Source organism: Giraffa tippelskirchi, chromosome 1 (genome assembly GCF_054371585.1).
Source record: "Giraffa tippelskirchi isolate mGirTip1 chromosome 1, T2T-mGirTip1v1.2.pri, whole genome shotgun sequence".
In the NCBI taxonomy this organism is placed as follows: domain Eukaryota; kingdom Metazoa; phylum Chordata; class Mammalia; order Artiodactyla; family Giraffidae; genus Giraffa; species Giraffa tippelskirchi.
This window is the reverse complement of record NC_137275.1, coordinates 122,834,189-122,859,871: the sequence shown is the minus strand read 5'-3', so window position 1 is coordinate 122,859,871 and position 25,683 is coordinate 122,834,189. Positions and strand designations below refer to the sequence as shown.

Sequence of the window (25,683 nt, the reverse complement as noted above, 5' to 3'; positions counted from 1 at the left end):
GGAAGGACTTTTGTAAAGCTCTAATACTTTGGCCACCTGATGCAAAGAACTGACTCATTGGGAAAGACACTGATGCTGGGAAAGATTGACAGCAGGAGGAGAAGGGGACAACAGAGGACGAGATGGTTAGATGGCATCACCGACTCAATGGACATAAGTTTGAGCAAACTCTGGGAGATAGTGAAAGACAAGGGAGCCTGGCTCACTGCAGTCCATTGGGTTGCAAAGAGTCGGACACAACTTAGCAGCTGAACGATGACAAGCAGTTAATCTATGTTGTGGAAAATAAACACAAGTGTAATTGTCATAGTAAGATCTCGCAACAACCCTTTGTGAAAACATCAACCACTGAGTCTCTGAGGCTGTGGATGGAAACTAGAAAAGTCAGAGGACGCCTGTATGGTAGTTCCCTGGTCATTGAAGGACATTAGGTGTTGACTGACATTCTCACGGGATCGCAAAGAGTCAGACACAACTGAACAACTGGGCACGACGTTCTCACAGGTCCTGTACATATGTATTCCTAACTACACACCTAGGTCTCCATTCGGAATACCCACTCCAAGCAAAAGGGCCTGTTTAAAGCACATTGAAATTCTCTTCCTTTGTCTTACAGTAGGCTCTAAGAGCTAAGGCCATATTTGAGTCAAAGCTACCAGATGATTTAATGAAATGTTATCCAGAAAAAGAATTAAACAGGGATCCCCACCTGTGTCTCATGGGAAACGGAGTGAAATGGCAGTCTTCCCCAAAGGAGGCCTGGTGCCTCCCTCAGCAAGAGGAGTCCTGATCCTGTCTTCCCATCCGGCAGTGCAGCCACTCTGCACTGTAGCTCAGGAAACCAGAGACTTTTCTGTTTAGAGTCTGGAGGGAGACAGAGTTGATGTGAACCGCTCCAGGATGAGAAGCTGTCTTTCCGCTGGGCCTGTCTTATCTGGGTCCCCTCTTGAGCCCCCTCAGAACAGGAGGCAACGCTTGTCATAGGTGCTCTAACCTGGTACCCTGAGCCCTGGGGCCTTCACACAGCTGGTGTCAGCGGCTTAGCATCAAACCAGTCTGATCTTGAACCGACTCCACCCTCATGGTGACTTTTCTCCTTTTTTTTGTTATCAGTCACTGATTCAAGCGTTCTGTTGTTTATCACATGTTATTTCTCACTGGACAGGGCGTTTTCCCCTTACTGTTTAAATTGTGGAGGAATTCACTCAGTAAGAGTCCAAGGTTAAGGTCACTGGAATGCTTCTCTCTGCACCTAAATTAATTTTTTAAAGAGAGAATTTCTGAGATCTCGTGTGATTTTCAAGCCAAAGCCTAATTCAGTGAAAGGAAGAAAGTGAAGAGCTTTCTCGTGTTTTTGTTTTTAATATTCAAACTCAACTGGGCAGAATGGGAGAGTGGGTGTAACACAGAGAACCAGCCAGGCGGCCACTGTTTCTTGGGCGGGCGGCACTTTCGGGTGCTGTGTCCATCTCTTTTCTTTCTCACGCTGTATCAATTAAAAATAGCCTCTTGCACGCTAGCCGCATTCTGGGGTATTGCACAGGGTTGTCCTCGTGGAGTTTGTGTAGAAGGGTAATGATGCTCTGGCCGTCAACGCCAGTTCACGGCTATTCATCATAACCGAGGGCTTGCTGGTCACGATTTGCCACTGCGGACAGAGGGCTTTCTGTTTCCATCAAGAGAAAGAATTTATGAAAGTTCGCCCCTGACTTTGATGAAGCAGTCATAACAGAAACGCAGGCCACATTTTCTAAAGGTACCCTAAGGGGAACCAAAACAAACACACAGCAGCTGCTATAACAATCTCTGAGGGTTTAGGCTGTAAATGTTCATAGTGTCCTTGACCTGTAGAAGCACTTTATGGTTATAAAGAGGTTTCTCATTTATTCCCCACAATACCTAGGTGACAAAGGAAGAAAAACTATTCATTTTTTTTCCATTTTGCAAATGGAACTACCAGAGTTCAGAGGCCCAAGGTCATGGGGCTGGTGAGTGGTCTGAGCTTGAAGCTGGGTCTAGCACCTTCTCACTATGTTGTCAGTAATGTGCTATTCTTCACATGAGGCCAAGGTCTCTGTGTTGCTTTTTCCAGTAATTGTGATGGGCAGACATGCCATAAAGCTTCTGTAGCCCTGGCATCTTATGTCTAGGCATGCACATTGCTTAAGAGGCAGTTCTCAGCTAGGGGTTCAGGCTGTGAATGTAAACTAGACTGTTTTATTTGGTCGGCTTTTGTGAAGGTCAAAATTGTGATCACACTAGTGCCAGAAGATTTTTTCCAATTGCCTAAAGAGCTTTATAGGTATATGGCTCAGACAGTAAGGAATCTGCCTGCAATGCAGGAAACCTGGGTTTGATCCCTGGGTTGGGAAGATCTCCTGAAGAAGGAAATGACAACCCACTCCAGTACTCTTGCCTGGAGGATCCCATGGTCAGAGGAGCCTGGCAGGTTACAGTCCATGGGAGCACAAAGAGTTGGACACAACTGAGTGACTAACACTTTCACTTTTCACCGACACTCCTGCTATGATGCAGATGTTTAACAGAAACAAGAATACTATGAGCCGAGCCCGGAGTGGAGACACATGGCACTTCACAGAGTGCAGTAATTGTTCAGCATGTGTGATGTTCTGTTGCAACTGGGCCTATGACACTGCACTCTCTTATCATCACCCTCATTAGCCAGGGAAGTATTTTACAGCCATTCCACCCACTTGGATAACCCACGGGGGAGGACACACTGATTGGCGGTGCTGCTAATAGGCTAACTCATGGATGGAGTTGGGATGAGCAGTGCTCACCCAGGTCACAGAGCAGGTCTCGCCCTTGAACAGTGCTTTTACGGATTTCTGATGCTGTGCGTTCCCTCTCACCAGACAGGATGTGCTTACCGTCTGCACTCAGTCTCACCTGCGATATTGGTCTTCAACCTTCCCTGTCGTCTGTGTGGAATCTACGTGGGTTTGCTTTTCCCACACTGGGGCTGTCCATTAGGGAAATTTATGGATCCAAATGATATCCTTGGTCCCTAGATGTTCTTGGGTCCACACTCAACATTTCCAGAGCCCGTGAAGGAGGTTCTAGGTCACAAGATGTCTGGAGAAGGAGAGGGGAAGATTACATAGTCCCTGAATCCAGGACGAAGGGTTTGTGTCCAGGCTGACTGCTCCCAGCTATTTTGACAATGACTTAATTTTTATAGTCATGAGGATGGTAGGACTGGGGTGGGCATAGGTATTTCTACAAGGGGAATGTTTTATTTTAGAAAACTTGGTCAGAATTATATTTTGAACCTGGCATAGACTTCACACTGCAGGTCCCTTGATGCCAGTGGACATCACGAGGCCAGTACCCGTTCCCACAGCCCCATGAGACACAGGCGAGGTTGTCTGCCTTCACTGTTGGCCCTGGAGTGCACAGAGCAAGGCAGGAGAGACCCCAGGGGTGGACAGGCACTTCTGCCTTCCTGATGGCTCTGTGGAGGGGGAATGAGAGAGTTGTTCAGGATAGGATGCTGGTGGGGAGATGCTGGAAGGTTCACTTGTGTTCTGGAGCAGCCCAGAATCGAGGTCACACCTCCTGGTTCTGAGTCTGGAAGTGGGGCAGTGAAGCCAGCGAACCACAGCTGCCATCATCCTGTGCTGAGGCGCTGAGCAGTCACTGCACCGCCACTCAGCGCTGTGCATGGGTCCACACATGGAATCCACAGCACCCGCCTTGTGCAGTGCGTCCTCACTTCACTCAGGAAGGAAGTGTGTGTGAGGAGGCTGAGGAGCCTGCCTGAGTTATTCCTGTGCTGATCCCCATCCTGCCTCTCCCAGATTCTGGGTCTGCACGGCCCCAGGGCAGGTTTGGTGTGAGACACTCCTGCTCTGTGGGGCCCCAGTAACTTGCCCTAAGTACTGAGGCCGCTCCCCAGGTCTCAGCTCTTCTTGGGGACGCTGATGAAGGGCAGCCGGTGTCACAGAAAGAGGCTGAACTGAGAGTCAGAACCTTCTTCACAGGACCCAGGAGCCTGAGCTCATCTTTGGTCCTCAGATACAAAGTGGGGGTGAGGCTTTCTCTTACAGCCACAGGTGTCCCCCAAATGCTTGACATTGATGTAAAATAATAGGGAAAAGGAGAAGGGTCAGCCAAGATCACAGCACCAGCTGAACGAAGGGGACAGAGACCCACACTGGGTTGTGGCGGATGTGGTTCCTTAGCAGCCCCCCGGCTCTGGCGTCAGTGAGGTGTCCTTTCAAGCCATCTCCAGGATTATTCTTCATGCTCATTTCACTTTGTGATGTATGACATCATGTCACATAAAAGCTTCGTTCAAATTTATGGTTTATTAAATATATATGCATATATTTTGGGCTTCCCAGGTGGCTCAGTGGTAAAGAATCTGCCTGCAATACAGAAGATGTGGCATTGATCCCTGGATCAGAAAGATCCCCTGGAGGAGGGCATGGCAATCCACTCCAGTATTCTTGCCTGGAGAATCCCATGGACAGAGGAGCCTGGCAGGCTACATTGCATTGGGTCTAGTATACTAATTAATTTTAACCAATAAAGTTAAACTACCTATATATTTACATACGTGGTTTAACTTTATTGGTTAAAATTAATTAATGTACTAATGAATTTAATAAAATTACATTTTATTAAACTCAGTTAAACTTTATTGATTAAAATTAATTATGTATTAATAATTTAATAAAACTACATTTTATTAAACTCAGTTAAACTTTATTGATTAAAATTAATTAGTGTAGTAATAAATTTAATAAAGTTAAACTCGGTTGAGCTGCGGGAAACATTTAAACCAATAACTTATCTCTGCTCATACAGATTTAATTTGTAAGGAAAGGAAAACCTAACAAGGTAAGACTGTCTGCTAGTGACTTAACTTCAGGTTTATTCACACATAAAGGAGATGATTAAATCTCCAGTGAGTCAAAGGGTAAGCTGGGCTGAGGCATAATGTTCAGCCCTGCAGGTCAGTTTCAGTTTTGTCTTCCCTTCTGCTGAATGTGTGCTTTTCCTTCCAGTGAGTGATGCTGGTTTGAAATTGGATTTTGCTACTTCATGTTTTTTTCTAGCACATCTCCTGATGATCAGGTTCAGATTTTACCTAAGTGTCCCAGCTGCTGAACCATAAAGCTGGTACAGTTCTAAAGCAATTTTTTTTTCTTTCAGATAAATAACCTCGCAGAGCCGTATTTAGCTGTCCCTGTCTGGAGCCCAGGGGGCAGGAGATAGAGTCTGAGGCAGAGGTGGGGGTTTTGCCAGCCGAGACACGAGTACCTGGGCCCTGCTGTCCACAACATGCCGTGTGCTCGGGCAGGGCGGTCACGATCACATTTCAGACACAGCTCCAGGCTCCAATGGCAGCAGGAGCACCTGGCTTCCTGTTTCCTATCTCACAGCCTCACTGTTAACACCCTCATTTCCTTTTGTGCTCCCGAGAGAGGCTAGAGCCTGGTTTTGGCATGGCGATCACCGGGCCAGAGTGGGACTGGTAGAGCCGTAGGTTCTGATTCCAGACAGTGACTTCATTACCTTTCTTCTTCCCATCCTGTCACCCTGCACTCTCTGCAGCCTCCCTCTCCCATTCCACCTGCATCACCTCCATCTGCATCAACTCCACCATCTCCATCTGCATTGTCTCAGTCATCTCCATCTCCACCCCCTTCCCTGCCCCACACCCCACCCCATTCCCACTCTCTTCCTAACGAAGTTCACAGCTGCAGGACTGCAGGCTCCTTGGACCTCAAGAATCTGAGTGAATAGCTCAGATGGTTTTGAAGCACCACCCATGCAGGCAGATTTGTTTGTATGCAGCACCACCCTTTCCCAGCAAAGAAAAGACAGAACAAATTCAAGAACATTCAGAGGGAAAATTAAAGGATTTTTGCTTTGGGTTTTTTTCCTCTAGGGTTGTGAGTAGTGTCTTTAAACCATAATCTTCTTAGGTGCCTGATATTTCAAGTCTAAACATCTTGCCTGTTTATTTGAAATATGAAATATAGTTAGGACACATTGTGATAAATGATGACGATAACAAGTTTCCCCGTGTGCTCTTAGTGCATGTAGTGTGTATTGCACAGGGTCCTCTCTGAGCCTCCAGCATACCTGCTGTTTCTCCTGCTGGCTGCCGAGCAAACAAATGCACTCCATCCTGTGATAAGCTGATATGTGGAGGCAGAAGCACACATGATCTTCAGGAAGGGGCCGAGAAGCTGAGAAATGTGTGTGTACAAACATAACCTGGACTTTGGGAGGGAGAGGGAGACTGCCTAGTCAGGCTCCCCGACACCTGGTGAGGTGCGCAGGTGGACATACAGCTAAAAATGGTCTAAAAATGGTCTTCACACTGTGTCAGTACACTGGTTCCCAGATTTGTCCTCATTCATCCTGGAAGGAAGCAAAGCGAGACTGAGAGAGGGCAGTGAGGGTCTGTCCACGGAACCAAAAAGAACACACCTCTATCCCGACCTTCACTCCAGGCTCAGGCAGCGCAGGTGTCGAGGACCAAACCAGAGCCATGATGGAAGCCTGTTTGGGTCCATGGGATGCACTCATGACACCAGGGGTCCCCCAGACAGCACCTTACTAACCAATACAGCCTGTGATTGCATTCATACCAAATGTGAGCTTTAGAATCCAGACGCAAACTTTTAGTTAAAACTGTGGTAAACCCTCAGCCTAGGAGCCTGAGCATGATGTGATGGTCCAGAGATGGGAGGAAGGTGATGGGAAGCATGTCTTTGCCCCGTTCTGTTCTACTTAGGAAACAGACAGCCTAGACCAGTCACAACGGCTGTCTTCTGCATCACTGTTCCATTTGCAGTAAATACACCCGAGTGGGCAGAAGTGCCTCTCTGTATCTGCTCTTACATGTCATCAGAGACTATCGTGACCACTCTGATCAGTACCATAAGCCCAGCAGTCAACTCAGAGACCATGATCACGTGTGTGTATGTGGTATAGATGTGCAGGGAGTCAGACACGACAGAGCAGGAAATGCCTGTGAGGACTTCACAAAAGCTGTAATAAACACTGACAATTAATTTCCGTAAAGGGACAACTTCTTATGGAACATCCGTAACTTCGTGGGTTCTGCAAAGAAGAAAAACTGATAGAAAAGAAGAAAAACCTTACACAGTACCTTGATGCTTCAGATTCCACCATTAGAAATAATGTACATTGTGTGGACTGAAGACTCATCTCCAGTTAGATTGTTAATATCTTTGAGGATGTGCATGAAATCCTGGAGTCCATTACTATGGGGCCACTCTGTGTGTGCATTTCTGTCATGAAGCAGAGGTGATATGTTGAAACATGGTTTTCTTCCTTTTTCCTCCTTATTTTCTTGCATATGCCATTTCCCTCTTCAACCATCTCCATCTGCCTTTGGGAGAAGTGGAATGGTTACTGCAGAAAAACAGAGAGAAAGCTTTTGACTTCCAGAAGAGGATTTTGAAACCCACAGAAACACAATAGTCTTGAAAACCTAAGTGTGGGAGAGAGAGAAGGAATGTCAACCCAGGGTGCTTCCTTTACTTCTCACAAGTAAAACTTGATGACTGATCCTCAGTTTGTTCTAGGCCCTTGGCAGGGAGTGCTTAGGATGTGCTGGAGAAAGTTCCAGGCAGAAAGAGAAGTTGTTGTACAGTTGTATGTGTATGAGGGAGGAGAGGGTGTGACAATGATTGAGACAGCGTGCCTAGCACTGTGAACACACTCCAGCGGATGCCGGCAACACTCACGTGCTGGTTATAGACACTGTTAACACCCACCACATTACCCGCCATTGTCACCCCTCTCCTCGTCTGCTGCCCTCCCCCAGGCTACACATGCGTTGAGCCCGGGATGCTGTATTACTTGTCGTGGTGTCCTCAGCCCCCATCACAGAGCTCAGCACTTGCTGAGAGAATAGTTTCTAACGAAGAACAGGGGTAAGAAGGGGCAGGTGCCCAGAACTGGTCCTTGGTCTACACGACACCATCACTGCAACCATCCGTCTGCGGTCATTGGTGGAGAAACATAACCCACAAATCTAAAGTAATCATCTGAGCTTTAGATAAGAGAAGGATGTGACTTTTTTTTTATTCTGAAAGTGATAAAGTAATCATGGGGCCCCCCAAAAATGTGGAGGCCTCTATCTCTAGTGATGTCTTTGAGATGCAGAAAACACCTGCAGTGGATGATTTTCAGCTCAGTCGCTCAGTAGTGTCCGACTATTTGCGACGCCATGGACTGCGACACGCCAGGCTTCCCTGTCCATCACCAACTCCCAGAGCTTGCTCAAACTCATGTCCATTGAGTCGGTGATGCCACCCAACCATCTCATCCTCTGTCATCCCCTCGTCCTCCTGCCTTCAGTCTTTCCCAGCATCAGAGTCTTTTCCAATGAGTCAGTTCTTCTCATCAGGTGGCCAAAGTATTGGAGTTTCAGCTTCAACATCAGTCCTTCCAATGAATATTCAGGATTGATTTCCTTTAGCATTGACTAGTTGGATCTCCTTGCAACCCAAGGGACTCTCAAGAGTCTTCTCCAACACCACAGTTCAAAAGCATCAATTCTTCAGCACTCAGCCTTCTTTATGGTCCAACTCTCACATCCATACATGACTACTGGAAAAAGCATAGCTTTGACTATACAGACCTTTGTCGGCAAAGTAATGCCTCTGCTTTTTAATATGCTGTCTAGGTTAGTCATAGCTGTTCTTCCAAGGAGCAAGCATCTTTTAATTTCATGGCTGCAGTCACCATCTGCAGTAATTTTGGAGTTCAAGAAAATAAGGTCTGTCACTGTTTCCATTGTTTCCCCATCTATTTGATATGAAGTGATGGGACCAGATGCCATGATCTTGGTGGATGGTTTAGATCTGCCTTTGTCTGAAGACAGGGCCAGGCCAGGTCATCTCTGCAGGTGGCTTTAGCTCTGCTATCCTGTGCTCTATTAACCAGTTAATATTTTCCTGTGATTTGCTCTTAGCACCCGCTTGAGGACATTATTGTTTCTTCCATACAATGCAGTGATGTGACATTCATCCAATAGCAGTAACCACTCTCCCTGCCCTTCCTCCTTACCAGTGTCACTTGCTTTGCAACCCTGAAGAATTATCCAAGGACACCTTCCTTCTTTCCTTTTCTCCAGCTAAACAAAGACCGTACTCAGGGCTTCCACTAGTACCTGTCACATCCTCAATACTTAACTAAAAAGCCACCTGAACTTTCAAATCTTTCATTTACCCAGGTTTATGTTTCTCTTTCTTTCATCCTATCTAAATTATGTTCTTTTAAAATTGTTATTATTTTATTTTTAAAAATATTTTGTATTGGAGTATAGTTGATTTAGAGGGCTTTCCAGGTGATGCTAAAGAACTTGCCTGCCAATGCAGGAGAGCAGAAACAAGGGTTTGATCCCTGGGTTGGGAAGATCCCCTGGAGGAGGGCATGGTAATCCACTCCAGATTTCTTGCCTGGAGAATTCCATGGACAGAGGAGCCTGGCAGGCTATGGTCCATAGTATCAAAAAGAGACAGACACAACTGAAGCAGCTTAGCGTGTACGTAGCACACATAGTTGATTTAAAATGTCACGTTAGTTTCACATGTACAGCAAAGTGATTTAGTTACACATATATCCATTCTTTTTCAGATTCTTTTTCCATATAGGTTATTGTAGAATATTGAGTAGAGTTCTCTGTGCTATATAGTAGGACCTTGTTGTTTATCTATTTTATAGATAGTAGTGTATATATGTTAATCCCAAATTCCTAATTTATCCCCTCCCTTACAAACCGGCTATCCCCTTTGGTAACTGTAAGTTTGTTTTCTATGACTGTCAGTTATTCCTGTTTTATAAATAAGTTCACTTGTATCATTTCTTAGTTCCACATCACAATATCATGTATTTGTCTTTGTCTGGTTTATTTCACTTAGTATAATAATCTCTAGGTCCATCCATGTTGCTGCAAATGACATTAGTTCATTTCTTTATGACTGAGTAACATTCCGTTTTTTCTGTGATCCAACAGATGTTGGCAATTTGATCTCTGGTTCCTCTGTGCTTCAAAACCCAGCTTTAAACATCTGGAAGTTCTTGGTTCATGAACTGTTGAAGCCTCGCTTGGAGAATTCTCAGCATTAATTTGCTAGTGTGTGAAATAAATGCAGTTGTGTGGTAGTTTGAATATTCTTTGGCATTGCCTTTCTTTGGGATTGGAATGAAAGCTGACCTTTTCTAGTCCGGTGGCTACTTGCTAAGTTTTCCAGATTTGCTGGCATACTGAGTGCAGCACTTTAACAGCATCATCTTTTAGGATTTGAAATAGCTCAATTGGAATTCCATCATCTCTACTAGCTTTGTTCCCAGTGATTCCCCCTAAGGCCCACTTGATTTTGCACTCCAGGATGTCTGGCTCTAAGTAAAGGATCACACCGTCGTGGTTGTCTGGGATGTTAACATCTTTTTTCGTATAGCTCTTCTGTGTGTTCTTGCCATCTCTGCTTAATATCTTGTGCTTCTGTTAGGTCCATACCATTTCTGTCCTTTATTGTGCCCATCTTTGCATGAAATATTCCCTTGGTATCTCTAATTTTCTTGAAGAGATCTCTAGTCTTTTCCATTCTATTGTTTTCCTCTATTTCTTTGCATTGATCACTTAAGAAGGCTCTCTTATTTCTCCTTGCTATTGTTTGGAACTCTGCATTCAGATAGGTCTTTCTTTCCTTTTATCCTCTTCCTTTAGCTTCTCTTTTCTCAGCTATTTGTAAGGCCTCTTCAGACATTTTGTCTTTTTGCATTTCTTTTTCTTGGGGATGGCCTCCTGTACAATATCACGAACCTCCATCCATAGTTCTTCAGGTACTCTGTCTACCAGATCTAATCCCTTGAATCTATTTCTCACTCCACTGTCTAATCATAAGGGATTTGATTTAAGTCATACCTGAATGGTCTAGTGGTTTTCCCCACTTTCTTCAATTTAAGTTTGAATTTGGCATTAAGGAATTCATGATCTGAGCCACAGTCAGCTCCCGGTCTTGTTTTTGCTGACTGTATAGAGCTTCTCCACCTTCAGCTGAAAAGAATATACAAAAGCAAGAAAGTTCCAGAAAAACATCTGCTCCTGCTTTATTGACTACGCCAAAGCCTTTGACTGTGTGGATCACAATAAACTGTGGAAAGTTCTTCAAGAAATGGGAATATCAGACCACCTTACCTGCCTCCTGAGAAACCTGTATGCAGGTCAAGAAGCAACAGTTAGAAACGGACATGGAACAACAGACTGGTTCCAAATTGGGAAAGGAGTGCGTCAAGGCTGTTTATTGTCACCCTGCTTATTTAACTTATATGCAGAGTTCAGTTCAGTTGCTCAGCCGTGTCTGACTCTTTGCTACCCCATGGGCTGCAGCACACAAGGCTTCCTGTCCATCAACAACTACTGGAGCTTACTCAAACTCATATCCATTGAGTCAGTGATGCCATCCAACCATCTCATCCTCTGTCATCCCCTTCTCCTCCCACCTTCAATCTTTCCCAGCATCAGGGTCTTTTCAAGTGAGTCAGGTTTTGCATCAGGTGGCCAAAGTACTGGAGTTTCAGCTTCAGCATCAGTCCTTCCAGTGCATATTCAGGACTGATATGCAGATTACATCATGTGAAATGCCAGGCTGGATGCAGCTCAAGCTGGAATCAAGATTGCCAGGAGAAATATCAAATAATCTCAGATATGCAGATGACACCACCGTTATGGCAGAAAGCAAAGAGAAATTGAAGAGACTGTTGATGAAAGTAAAAGAGGAGAGTGAAAAAGTTGGCTTAACACTCAGCGTTCAAAAAACTAAGATCGTGGTATCTGATCCCATTAGTTCATGGCAAATAGATGGGGAAACAATGGAAACTGTGACAGAGTTTATTTTCTTGAGCTTCAAAATCACTGCATATGGTGACTGCAGCCATGAAGTTAAAAGATGCTTGCTCCTTGGAAGAAAAGCTATGATCAACCTAGACAGCTTTTATTAAAAAGCAGAGACATTACTTTGCTGACAAAGGTCTGTATAGTCAAAGCTAGGGTTTTTCCAGTAGTCATGTATGGATGTGAAAGTTGGACGGTAAAGAAAGCTGAGTGCCAAAGAATTGATGCTTTTGAACTGTGGTGTTGGAGAAGACTCTTGAGGGTCCCTTGGACTGCAAGGAGATCAAACCACTCAATCCTAAAGAAAATCAGTTCTGAACATTCATTAGAAGCACTGATATTGAAGCTGAAGCTCCAATACTTTGGCTACCTGATGAGTAGAACTGACTCATTGGAAAAGACCCTGATGCTGGGAAAGGTTGAAGGCAGGAGGATGAGGGGATGACAGAGGATGAGATGGTTGGGTGGTATCACCGAATCAACGGACATGAGTTTGAACAAGCTCTGGGAAATGGTGATGGACAGGGAGGCCTGGTGTGCTGCAGTCCATGGGGTCGCACAGAGTTGGACACGATTGAGTGACTGAACTGAACATTCATTGAGTATGTATACCACGTCTTCTTCATCCAGTCATCTGTTGATGGTCACTTAGATTACTTCCATGTCTTGGCCGTTGTTAATAGTGCTGCATCGAACACTGGGGTGCGTGTACATTTTCAGAGTATGGTTTTCTCCAGGTATATGCCCAGAGTACAATCACTGAATCACATTGAGTCGCTGTTTTTAGTTTTTTAAGGGAGCTCCATTCTGCTCTTTTTGCTGTGGTGATCTAAATCAGCTGATAACCAGGACTGGAATTAGAATTTTGAGTGGCATCACACTGTGAATGTCTGAGGATACCCCCGGGCTGTAAACCTGGGTCCATCTTTCCTCAGGCTGGTGTCAGCAACCCCCAAGGACAGACCCAAAAAGAGAATCTGTTGCATTCAGATGATAGGGGTTGGGGCCGAGTATCTCTGTCCTTCTCTGCCTCCCCATCTCATATGACACAAAGGAGAGATTAGAACTGATTGTTTAAAGGAAATTTACTAAGAAAAGAAATGTTACAACTTTCCAAAGCAGCTGACTTGTCCCCGAGGAGAATTAAAATCTGGATGGATCTTTGAAGCTTGAGCCAAACGCTCAAGACTCCCTGCCAGCAAGTCACACACTGTTCCCCGGGGCCTCTGCTGGGCTTGTCCTCCTTACTGTTTAAAAAACCGAGAGTGTGGGGTTCGGGGACAGCGTGTGCGGGTGCCTCCGGACCTGGTGCGCTGACTGGTCATCATCCCCGGGATGGCAGCCCTGGAGCCTGCAGCGCTGCCGGGTCCCGCACCCGCACACAGGGCAGACCTGATAACCCCGAGGGAGAATTCTCATCTCGTTCACAGACAGGAAACAGGCTCACGCTAACCATCCAGGACAGAGCCCGGCTGAGACTGGGGTCTGCGACCAGAGGCCATGCCACCCTCAGGGCTCTGCTCCACGCTGTGGGGTCCAGAAGGCCTGGTCTCTCAGGATTCCGAAACACAATGAGAGACAAGGCCGATGCGTGTAAATTAAATAGCAGTGAGATGATGGTTCAAGTCAAAAGCGAAAACGTGTCACAAGGCAGAGCACAATGAGCTGCTAAATGAAGCATCAGGCCATAAGTGGAGTGGGTTGCCATGCCCTCCTCCAGGGAATTTTCCTGACCCAGGGATAGAACCCACATCTTCTACTTTGGCAGGCGGATTCTTTACCACTGAGCCACCTGGGAAGCCCACTCCATGTATTGGGACTTTCTAAATAAGCCACTAATTGGAGGCAGGACAAAGGCAGAAAATAAGAGAAAACTGGGGCCTGCTTTCTTCTGCATGATGGCCTCGCAAGAGAAAAATTGGAAGACGTACTTTAGGGAAGGAAAAGATAAAGGATCCCTGGCAAAAATGTCAAGACTCTGTGAGAAGGATTTGATGTCATTCGGTTTCCTTTTTTTTGTTTTTTATTGAAGTCTAGTTGATTTACAGTGTTGTATTAATCTTTTCTGTACAGCAAAGTGACTCAGTTGTATACATATATACATATATATTTTTATATTCTTTTCCACTTTGGTTGATCCCAGGACCAAATATTGAATTGAATATAGTTCCCTGTGCTATACGGCAGGACCTACTTGTCCATCCATTCTGTGTGTCATGGTTTGCATCTACTAATCCCAAACTCTCCGTCTGTCCCTCCCCAGCCCCAATAGAGAATCGGTTTATTTTAAAAGTTTTTATTTCAGACTTAGCTTAAGGTCTGGGGTGCTCGGTGTTTAAAATGTGTGAAAGCTATTATTTAAAGTAGCATTCGCTTTGGGTTTTATTTTTTAGTTTCATGTAAAAATAGCTTGAACTATGGTTTTTGAAAAGGACTTGAAGAATTTTAAGACTGACAAGAAAAAATTGTACCAGCAAAATCTAAATAGTAGCTTTCAGTTTAATCCTAAAGTTGTTGGGGTGACAGTTAAAGCACTCTGTTGTTCCACTTTCCAGTGGGTAGATAAAGGAGATCTGACTGATACTGCAGTTTTCTCTGTAAATCTCACTGCTGATAGTAGCCATGTGCATTTTGGACTAAGATCAAGCAAACTTAGGTTTAAAAGAAGCCTAGAAACAGAATGCCAGTTTAGGCCTGGGCACTGATTCTTTCCTAAGCCAGGATGGGGCTGCTTGTTTTGAATAGTTCCCCAAGTGGCAATGAAGTAAAGCATGTTACAATTAATAGTAGCAAAACTAGGAGAGTGGAAGAGTATGTCCCTACACAGTTACATGACCAAAGAAGGACTAATGTTTTATAGAGCTCAGTATGCAAGCATTTTACATGCATTGAATTCTCAAAACCTCCTCTGGGATAGATATTACTATTGTTGTTTAGTCGCTCAGTCGGGTCTGACTCTTGGGACCCCTTGGACTATAGCCCACCAGGCCCCTCTTCCATGGGATTTCCCAGGCAAGAATACTGGAGTGGGTTGCTGTTTCCTCCTGTAGGGGATCTTTTTGACCCAGTGATCAAACCCACATCTCTTGTATCTCCTGCATTGGGAGGCAGATTCTTTACAAAAGAGCCACCAGGGAAGCCCCAGATATTACTATTAACCTCACTTTCCTGGGATCAGACAGTAAAGAATCTGCCTGTAATGCAGGCAACTGGGTTCTATCCCTGGGTCAGGAAGATCCCTAGAGAAGGGAATGGCAGCCCACTCCAGTATTCTTGCCTGGAGAATTCCATGGATAGACCATGGGGTCGCAAAGAGTCAGAAAAGACTGAGCAACTAACACATAGGTGAGAAATCAATTCATAGAAGTTAAATGATTTATCTAGTAAACCGCAGACTCATGAAAACTCTTGTGTCCTAATTCTAACATTAAGAGCTGGTAACTAAGCATTGAAGGTGACTGACTCCCCATGTCAGGAAGATGCACACCCCTTCATTTTTGTTGACGACTGGGGGAAATAATTAACTGTTCTAGGCCAACGTGGCTTTATCATTTCAGACATAAAGGATTCCAAATGGGATTAGATACCAGTGCACAGAAAGAGTCAAAAGGAGTGAAATTAGGGACAAGCCAATAGTGGGTAAAAGCACTGGTTTTGGAGTCAGAAGGCAGCTGACCTTGACCTCCACCTCTCACTGGCATGTGATCTTCAGGAAGTTGTTTAACCTCTCTGGGCCTCAGTGTCCTCATTGGTGAAATAGGGGGCTTCCCTGGTGGCTCAGATGGTAAAGAACCTGCCTGCAATGCGGGAGATCTCGGTTTGACCCCTGGGTTGGGAAGATCCCCTGGAGAAGGGAATGGCTATACCCACTCCAGTATTCTTGCCTGGAGAATTCCATGGACAGAGGAACCTGGTGGCTACAGTCCATGGGGTCGCACAGAGTCGGACATGACTGAGCAACTAAGCACACAGAACCTAGGACATAGTGCAGTTGTGATCATTAAAGGACATACTATACAGTAAGAGCACAGTTAATACCTGGAGAATGTAATATGTGCTCAATAAATGGAAAGTCTACTGCCATCATTTATTCAAAAAATATTGTGTTGAGTATAGGTCAGTCAGATGATGGGATTAAGGAGAGAATGTGGTTCCCACCCTATAAGTGATAAGTTTTAGCACCATTGCCCCTGAGATTTTGATCAGAATGTCATTATTTAAAAATTTCTGAGCACTATCCCCAATACACATGATCTATTATAATGAATATTGATTTATAAATTATGTGTGCATGCTACTGTATTAAAAGTCATCCACTTAATAAAGCATCCATGGTAAATATTTGTGAAGAGTGAATAATTAAGATCCCCCTTGACTATCTCACGCACCCCTTGGAGTGTAGACATTCTACCTTGGAGACATTGTTCAGCCCTAGAGTCAAACTTTACTAAAAATGGCTGGACACTAAATATTTATAGTTTTGCAAACTGTTGCATGGGGTTTTTTTTTGTTTTGTTTTTGCTTTTAAAAAATGTAAACAGCCCTTTAAAAATGTAAAGCAAATTTTAGCTCCAGAGCCATACAAGAACAGAGTTGGACTCTAGTTTACCTATCCTGTTTCAGACGTAGATATTTGGGAATGGATGATTCCAGACAATGAACCAGTCAATGAACAAAGACTGTAGTAAGTGCCATGAATGAAGGGACCTGTGGAATGCCATGGGAGAAAGAAGAGGCCAGCTGTAGCTTAGATGGTCAGAGAAGATGCCACTTCAGCTAGGACCTAGAGGGTAGAAGGACAAGGAAATCTTCCTGACGAAGGGAGGAATGTGAGGGTCCAAGGCACTGGGGTAGAAAGGGCTCGTGTTTCAGGACTGAGAGGTAGCTGTAAAGGGCGGTGTGCAGTGTGACTTGGGGTCAGGCAGGAGGCAGCCTGGAGATATCCGAGGATGGTCTCCACAGAGCGAAGCCCATGAGGCAGAGGTGGAGTTCGAGACGATAAAGTGAGCGGTGTAGTCTCTGGAATGTAGACAAAGTGAAATAATAACCAGATCAAGGGTTGGCTCCTGGGGCAAAATTTTCCTTGAGCTGTGTAAGGCAATCATTAAACTTGAGCTCTTTATTGCCATTCAACTCTGAAATGAGCCACCACTGAGGTTACGCTCTTCTGACTATTATTACCCAGAATAACCGGGTTTGGAGCAAAATCCTAGAGTTCCGCATACTTTTGTTGTTCTTGTTTAGCTTTTTCAAATTACAATTGCTTTAAAATGCCTTGGAAGACTGCCTAAGAAGTAGAGAATCCTGCTTCCCCCAAGAGATGGAAAGCGGGGCAGACATACTCCAGTTGTCTTACTGGACCCCCAGAACTTTGAACCATGGGATTCTAGTACCTATTCAAAAGGCAAATAAATAAAAATAAATTCAAATTGTAAAATTTTAAGCTTCATTAATGTTGTGCAGTCCCAGAAAAATGAAGTAGGCCTCTAGAAATTCATTTGACTGAGAGAAACGGCTAACTTTACCCTAGTATATTCAAAACAGGACTGAGGTGACAACCCTGTAAAGTGTTTGTATATGTGTAACAGCAGTATGATACCTTGAAATATGCACATGCATATAAAAAAAATTAGTCTAAAAGAGAAGGGAAGTAGGTGCAGGTTGTGTTAAAGCCAGCTTGTACTTTGGAAAATAATTTGGCAGTTCTCTTCAAAAAGTTAGGAGTTTCCCTGTGACTCAGCAGTTCTACTCCTGGTATCAACTCGAGAGAAATGAAGCACGCATCCACCTAGAAGCGTGTCTGTGAACCCTGGTAGCAACATTGCTCATAAGCACCGCAGAGTGGAAACGGCCCTGTTGTCCCTCAGTCAGATGTCCACACACAGGTGGGTCACCTGTGCAGTACTCCTGCAATGGAATATTAGGCAATAGAATGAAGTACCAAGAAATGCTACAAGGGTAAACCTGGAAAATATGTTGTAAAGCGAAAAAAGCTAGTGACAACAGAGCATGTGTCATATGGTGCCATTTGTATGAAATGTCCAAAAGAGGTGAATTCATAGAAACAGATAGTAGATGAGTGATGGCTGATGGGGACAAAGTAGGATGGGGACTGAATGCGGTGGGTATTGAATTTCTTTTAAGGGAGATAAAATTCAATTTTGGTGATGACTAAATAACCCTGTGGATATGCTAAAAAAACATAGAATTTTACACTTTAAGTAGCTAAATTGTATGCCATGTGAATTTCTATCTAAATAAAGCTGTTTTTCCAGAAAGTCAACTTATAAAAAGCTACTCAGATACATATTATATAACTAACGGGGCAGCTAACTGCCAATTAGAACTAACAGTGTCCACACAGGAACACTTGGACTTATAAAAATGGAAGCCAACAGGACCCCTTTTGTTACAGCAGTTGACTCTGGATTTCTTGCTGTTACGCGGAAAGCCTGAGCCCCGTGGAGTTATCAGTCCTGGACCATGGCCAGTTGCCCACAGCCCTGCTCTTCCCTGACTGCCCGTGATGGCGCCAGGCGGTGGGCTGAAGGGTGAAAACACTGCAAAACTGTAAATAGTTCTGCAATCAGTGAGAACGGCCTTCGGAAAGCACTTTGACACATAGACTGAACCTGTGAGCAGGGACTGCAGTTCCTCCTGCCTGTGAGAGGAAGACACAGGTCAGGAAACTGCGGGAAATCTGCGGACTGTCAGTCTTGGGGAGCACAAGAGTTGGCTGGCCTGTGTGCGTTTAGCTGATTCCTGTTAATTGCCCACCATTCCTCACAGATCTTTTACTGACAGATGCGAACAATAGATTCCTTTGGCTGTTAGAGTTCTGCTATTTTACTCTGTCTAGTCTTGTTTTCCCAGTTTTACATACTCCAAAATTGACATTAGAGAGATTCATGTGGTGAACTGATAACAGCATATACTGACCGCAGTGACCTTTATTCTTGCCATAAAAAATAACTCTAAAGGAGTGATCACATATGGTAAAATTTAAATTCCCTCTGGGAGAGTGAATTAAGTCAAAAAAAGAAAAATACTGAATAATATTGCTTATATGTGGATCTAGAAAAATGGTTTAAATGAACTTATATGCAAAGCAGAAATAGTCAGCAGATGTAGAGAACAAACCTATGGTTAGCAAAGGGGGAAGGGCAGAGTGGGACAGATTGGAGATTGGGATTGACATATATACACTATTATGTATAAAATAGATAACTGATGAGAACCTGCTGTATAGCACAAGGAACTCTAGTCAGTGCTCTGTGATGACCTAATGGGAAGAAAATCTAAAAAAAGAGGGGATATATGTATTCATACAGATGAGATGATTCACTTTGCTGTACAGGAGAAACTAACACAATATTGTAAGGCAACTATACTGCAATGAAAATTAATAAAAAATAAAATATTTCAAAATAAAAAAAATACAAATTACATCTGAGAAAATTCGATGGCTATCAGGGAGACATCTCTTCTCTCTACTCTTCTCTCTGAAGATAAATATTTAAAAATTGGACTCAGTCATAATTTTTTAAGAGCAATGTTTTCAATCATAATTTGTTCAAAGTACTTTGCAAGCTTTTTAGGGGCAGAATTGCAAGTGAAAACCAATGCAATTCAGTTCACATGAAAAGGCAGAGAAGTGTAAGATGGGGGGGAACTCGTCACAAACATTGGGTAGAAATCACAGCCTTTACGACAGTATCTCTCATAAGAAGTGTACTGTGTATCTTGAGTCTGGGCCTCTTTCTTGCACTGCACACCCCCATCGCCAGTGCCCGTGTCCAGTGCACTGCTGCTGACCTTGCCTCCAGCCCAGCTCCTTCTGAGGTCTCCCCTCCCAGTTAAGGACAGCTCAGTTTTTCCAGAAGCTTAGGACAAAAGCCTCGGTGGCCATCTCACCTCACACCCCACATCTGGTCTGTAGCAAATCTTCCAGCTCTGGTTTGAAAATACATACAGAATTCAACCTCAGATTGTCCCCCATTTCTACAGCCACCCTCCTAATCCTAGCCACCTGCAGGTCTTACCCGGATGTCTGCAGTACCCTCTAACAGGCTCGCTCTTTGCTGGTAGGGTCCCCGCTAGCCCAGACAGTGTCTTTGTGCAAGTTAGAGAAAGACGTCCTTCTCCACAAAGCAGTTTCCATCTGCCAAATTGATGTGAGAGTGAGCATATAAAGCTATGATGTGTGCCATGTCACCACACTCCCTCAGACATGGGACCCTTGTGCAATGCACAGCCTGCATAACTGTACAAGATTCCTTGCTTCATTCTTATTCTTGATATTCTTATTAATATTACTGATAGTCTTATAATTAATGATATTAATATTCTGATATTCTTATTTAACCTTATTTATTTTCTATTCCCCCCTGTAAATTCAGTCTTCGTGACAGCAGGGATTTTTGTGCTTTGTTCCCTGTGGTATCCCAGCACCTAAACAGTGCCTGACATGTGAGAGGCAATCCATGAACCTTTAGCAAAAGTGTCCAAAAAACAAAAGGATCACTGCCCCAAAGCCCTGGGAGTGAGCTGCCAGCAGGGTGACCAAAATGTCCTGAAATAATTGGATCAAATGCACATCATCAATCATTATTTCCATGGAGAGACTCCTGGAAAATAGTATTTCTTTTGAGTTGTTAGTTCTTTGTAACAAACATTGCCATGAATAAATTCTGTATGCTCTTAGTAATTTGTGGGCCCCAACTGTAAGAAGCAAAGTGCAATGGAAAAGTCCTGAGGCTGGGAGCTGGACAAAAGTTATTTTGGGAGAAGGGGGAATGCTTAATAAATGCTTTAAAAACAATTGAAGTATAGTTGATTTAAAGTGTTGTGTTAGTTTCAGGTATGCAGCAAAGTGATTGAGTTATATATTTTTCAGATTCCTTTCTACTGTAGATAATAACAAAATATTGAATATTATGCCCTGTGCTATGCAGTAAATCCTTAGTGTTTATCTCTTTTATATATAGTAGTGTGTATCTGTTAATCCCAAACTCCTAATTTATCCCTCGCCGCCCCTCTCCACTTTTTAACTGTAAGTTTGTTTTCTGGGTCTGAGTTTGCTTCTGCTTTACACATAAGTTCATTTGTATTATTTTTTAGATTCCACATTTAAGTGATAGAATATGGTATTTGTCTTTATCTGATTTCCTTCACCTACTATGATAAGCTCTAGGTCTGTCCATGTTGCTGCCAATGGCAGGATTTCATTCTTTTTTATGGCTAAGGGGACGACAGAGGAGCCTGGTATGCTACAGTGCATGGGGTTGTGAAGAGTCGGACGTGACTGAGCAACTGAGCAAGAGCAGCAGATGTTGTTCTGTGTCTGTGCCACATCTGCTTTGTCCACCCATCTGCTGGTGCACATCTAGGTTGCTTCTGTGTCTTGGCTACTGTGAACGGTGCTGCTGTGAACATAGGGCGCATGTATCTTTTCGAAATAGAGTTTTTGTCTTTTCCCAATATGCACCCGTTAGTGGGATTGCTGGATCATATGGCAATTCTGTTTTTAGTTTTTTAAGGACTCTCCATACTCGTCTCCAGAGCAGCTGCACAAGTTGACATTCCCACAAACAGTGTAGGAGGGTTCTCTTTTTCTCCACATCCTCTCCAGCATTTACTATTTGTAGACTTTTTGATGATAGCCATTCTGACTGGTTTGAGGTAATATTTCATTGTGGATTTGATTTACTTTTCTCTAATAATTAGGCATGTTGAGCATCTTTTCTGACTGGTTGCAAATAGGAAAAGGAGTACGCCAAGGCTGTATATTGTCACCGTGCTTATTTAACTTATATGCAGAGTACATCATGAGAAACGCTGGGCTGAAAGAAACACAAGCTGGAATCAAGATTGCAGGGAGAAATATCAATAACCTCAGATATGCAGATGACACCACCCTTATGGCAGAGAGTGAAGAAGATCTAAAGAGCCTCTTAATGAAAGTGAAAGAGGAGAGTGAAAAAGTTGGCTTAAAGCTCAACATTCCAAAACTAAGATCATGGCATCCAGTCCCATCACTTCATGACAAATAGATGGGCAAACAGTGGAAGCAGTGGCTGACTTTATTTTCTTGGGCTCCAAAATCACTGCAGATGGTGACTGCAGCCATGAAATAAAAAGACGCTTACTCCTTGGAAGAAAAATTATGACCAACCTAGACAGCATGTTAAAAAGTAGAGACATTACTTTGCCAACAAAGGTCCTTCTAGTCAAGGCTGTGGTTTTTCCAGTGGTCATGTATGGATGTGAGAGTCAGACTATAAAGAAAGCTGAGCGGTGAAGAATTGATGCTTTTGAACTGTGGTGTTGGAGAAGACTCTTGCGAGTCCCTTGGACTGCAAGAAGATCCAACCAGTCCATCCTAAAGGAGATCAGTCCTGGGTGTTCTTTGGAAGGACTGATGTTGAAGCTGAAACTCCAATACTTTGGCCACCTGATGTGAAGAACTGACTCACTGGAAAAGACCCTGATGCTGGGAAGGATTGAAGGTGGGAGGAGAAGGGGACGACAGAGGATGAGATGGTTGGATGGCATCACCGACTCAATGGACATGAGTTTGAGTAAACTCCGGGAGTTGGTGATGGACAGGGAGGCCTGGTGTGCTGCAGTCCATGGAGTCGCAAAGAGTCAAACATGACTGACTGACTGAACATCTTTTCATGTGCCTGTTGGCTATCTGTTTGGCTTTTTTGGAGAAATGTCTATTTAGGTCTTGTGCTCATTTTTTAAAATTGGGTTGGAGGGTTTTTTTGACATTAAGTTGTATGAGCTTTTGTATATTTTGGAAATTAATTCCTCATCCATCACATAATTTGCAGATATTTTCTTCCAATTCATAGGTTATCATTTCATTTTGTTGTGCAAAAACTTTTAAGTTTGATTAGGTTGCAATTTGTTTATTTTTGCCGTCTTTTTTTGTAGGAGACTAATCTAAGAAAATATTGTTACAGTTATGTCAGAATGTTTTGCCTGTGTTCTTGTCTAGGAGTTTTATGGTGTCTTTTCTTATATATAAGTCTTTAAGTCATTCTGGGTTTATTTTTGTGTATCCTGTGAGAGTGTGTTCTAATTTCATTGATTTATATGTGGCTGTCCAGCTCTCTCAGCACCGCTTGCTGAAGAGACTGTCTCTTCTCCATTTTATGTTCTTGCCTCCTTTGTCAAAGATTAATTTATCATAAGTGTGTGGGTTTATTTCTGGGCTCTCTGTTCTGTCCATTGATGTTTGGTTTTGTGCCAGTGCCATGCTGTTTTGATTACTGCAGCTTTGTAGTATTGTTTGAAGTCTGGGAAACTGGAGGATTAAGCCTCCTGCTTTGCTCTTTTTCCTTGGAATTGCTTTGGCTATTCTGTATCTTTTGGTGTGCCAGGTGAATTTTAGGATTACTTGTTTTTCCTTTTGTGGTTTGATGATTTTCTTTGGTATTATGCTTGAGTTCCTTTATTTTGGAATTTTGTGAGTCTGTTGTATGTTTTTGATTTGTAGTCACCCTGGTTTTCAAGAATGTTAACCCATAAGTATATCTGCCTACTGTAGCCTGCCAGTCATATAGGTTCAAACACGTTCTAAAAGGTCTACATTTTTAACTCCCCTCCCCCCCACATTTTGTGATTTTAATGTTCTATTTTACATCTTCATGTTTATCCTTTTGCTGTTAATTATAGTTATAATCTCTCATCAATTTTTTTGTTGTTTTTAAATCTATATACTGATTTATTTAAGTGATTTTCAATTGTTTTATAAATTTACCTTTCCTATTGTGATTTTCCCTCTTCTATAGAATCTTGTTTCTTTTCTGTTTAGAGAAGACCTTTCAGTATTTCTTTTAGGATGGGTTTTGTATTGCTGTATTCTTTTAGTTTTATTCTTGTTTGAGAAATTCTTAGTCTCTCCTTCTGTTCTCAGTGATAATCTTGCTGGGTAGAGTATCCTAGGTTGCAGGTTTTTCCCTTTCAGGGCTCTGAATATACATTGCCACTCTCTCTTGCCTACAATGCTTGTATAGAGAAATCAGCTGATGGCCTTATGGGGGTTCCCTTGTAAATGACTCTCTGTTTTTCTCTTGCTGCCTTTAGAATCCTCTCTTTAACTCTTTCCATTTTAACTATACTATATTTGAGTGTATCCTGATAGCTAAGTTGGTAAAGAATCTGCCTGCAATGCAGGAGACCCCAGTTCGATTCCTGGGTCTGGAAGATCCACTGGAAAAGGGGTAGGCTACTCACTCCAATATTCTTGGGCTTCCCTTATGACTCAGCTGGTAAAGAATCTGCCTGCAATGCGGGAGACCTGCGTTCAATCCCTGGGTTGGGAAGATCCCCTGGAGAAGGGAAAGGCTACCCACTCCAGTATTCTGGCCTGGAGAATTCCCTGGACTGTATAGTTCATGGGGTCACAAAGAGTCAGACATGATTGAGTGACTTTCACTTTCACTTCACTTTCATGTCTCAGTGTGAATCTGTTTGGGTTCATCTTGTTTGGGACCCTCTGTGCTCCTGTACCTGGTTATCTGTTTCTTGCTTTAGGTTTGGGAGGTTTGCAGCCATAATTTCTTCAAATATGTTTTTGGTCTTATTTTTCTTTCTTCTCTTTCAAGAACCCCATTATGTATAGATTGACACACTTTATATGATCCTATAGATCTTGTATGTTGCTTCTGTTTTTTTTTTTTTTTATTTATCTGTCTACTGTCTTTCTGTCTGAATGATTGATTTCCATTATTCTGTCTTCCTGATCACTTATTTGTTCTCCTGCATTATTTAGTCTTCTGTTCACTGCTTGTAGCTTGTTTCATCTTGGCAGTGAAGTTGTCTAATTTTTATTGGTTCTTCTTTATAGCTTCTAGTTCCTTGTTACAGTAATCTGTATTTCTATCAATAATCTTTCTTAATTCCTTCAGCATTTTTATTGCCTCCATTTTGAAGTCAGAGTCTGGTGGACTGGAGAGGTCTGTTTAATCATTTGTTCTTTCAAGGGATTTCTGTTCTTTTAATAGGGAATAGTTCCTCTGCACTTACATTTTACTTAGATCTCTGTCTCTGTGAATTTAAGAGAGGCAGTTGTCTGCTGTGGTCTTGACGGGCAGTGTTTATGTGGGCAAATCCCAAAATCCCTGTGTAGACTAAGTGAGCCCAGTATTTTTGAGATGAGGGCTGTACTTGGCATGGGTGCCAGCCAAGTCTTTTATCAGTGTGTGCTGGTCATTACCCCCTTGATAAGGGGTGTGGCTGCTGTTGTGGTGACCAAGCCTCACTGGGTGTTTGGGGGCTTCTTGGGGGCTGGGGAGGGGGAGGGGGTCTGTGCCCTTGTTGTTGGAGGAGAAGCCCTGAGGGTCAGGTTTAACGAGGCTCCATTGCCCTTGAATGTGTGCTCTGTCCCCAAGGAGATGAGTGCTGAAGCAGGTGAGGCCCCTGTGGTCACAGCAGACATATGCACCGCGTGTGTAGGCCCCTGTGGTCATAGTAGACATACACACTGTGTGTATAGGCCCCTGTGGTCACAGCAGACATACACACCACATGTGTAGGCCCCTGTGGTCACAGCAGACATACGCACCGCATGTGTAGGTCCCTGTGTTCACAGCCAATGTACGCACCGCGCATGTAGGCCCCTGTGGTCACAGAAGACGTATGCATGACATGTGTAGGCCCCTGTGGTCACAGCAGACGTACGCACCACATGTGTAGGCCCCTGTGGTCACAGTAGATGTACACACCGTGTGTGTAGGCCCTTGTGGTCACAGAAGACATAT

At 43.6% G+C, this 25,683-nt stretch overlaps 1 protein-coding gene across 1 annotated transcript in view; it reads left to right on the top strand.

Moving 5' to 3' along the window:
* Positions 1–25,683, top strand: part of MFAP3L (microfibril associated protein 3 like) — a 187,746-nt gene that overhangs the window by 75,504 nt on the left and 86,559 nt on the right. The window lies entirely within an intron of this gene.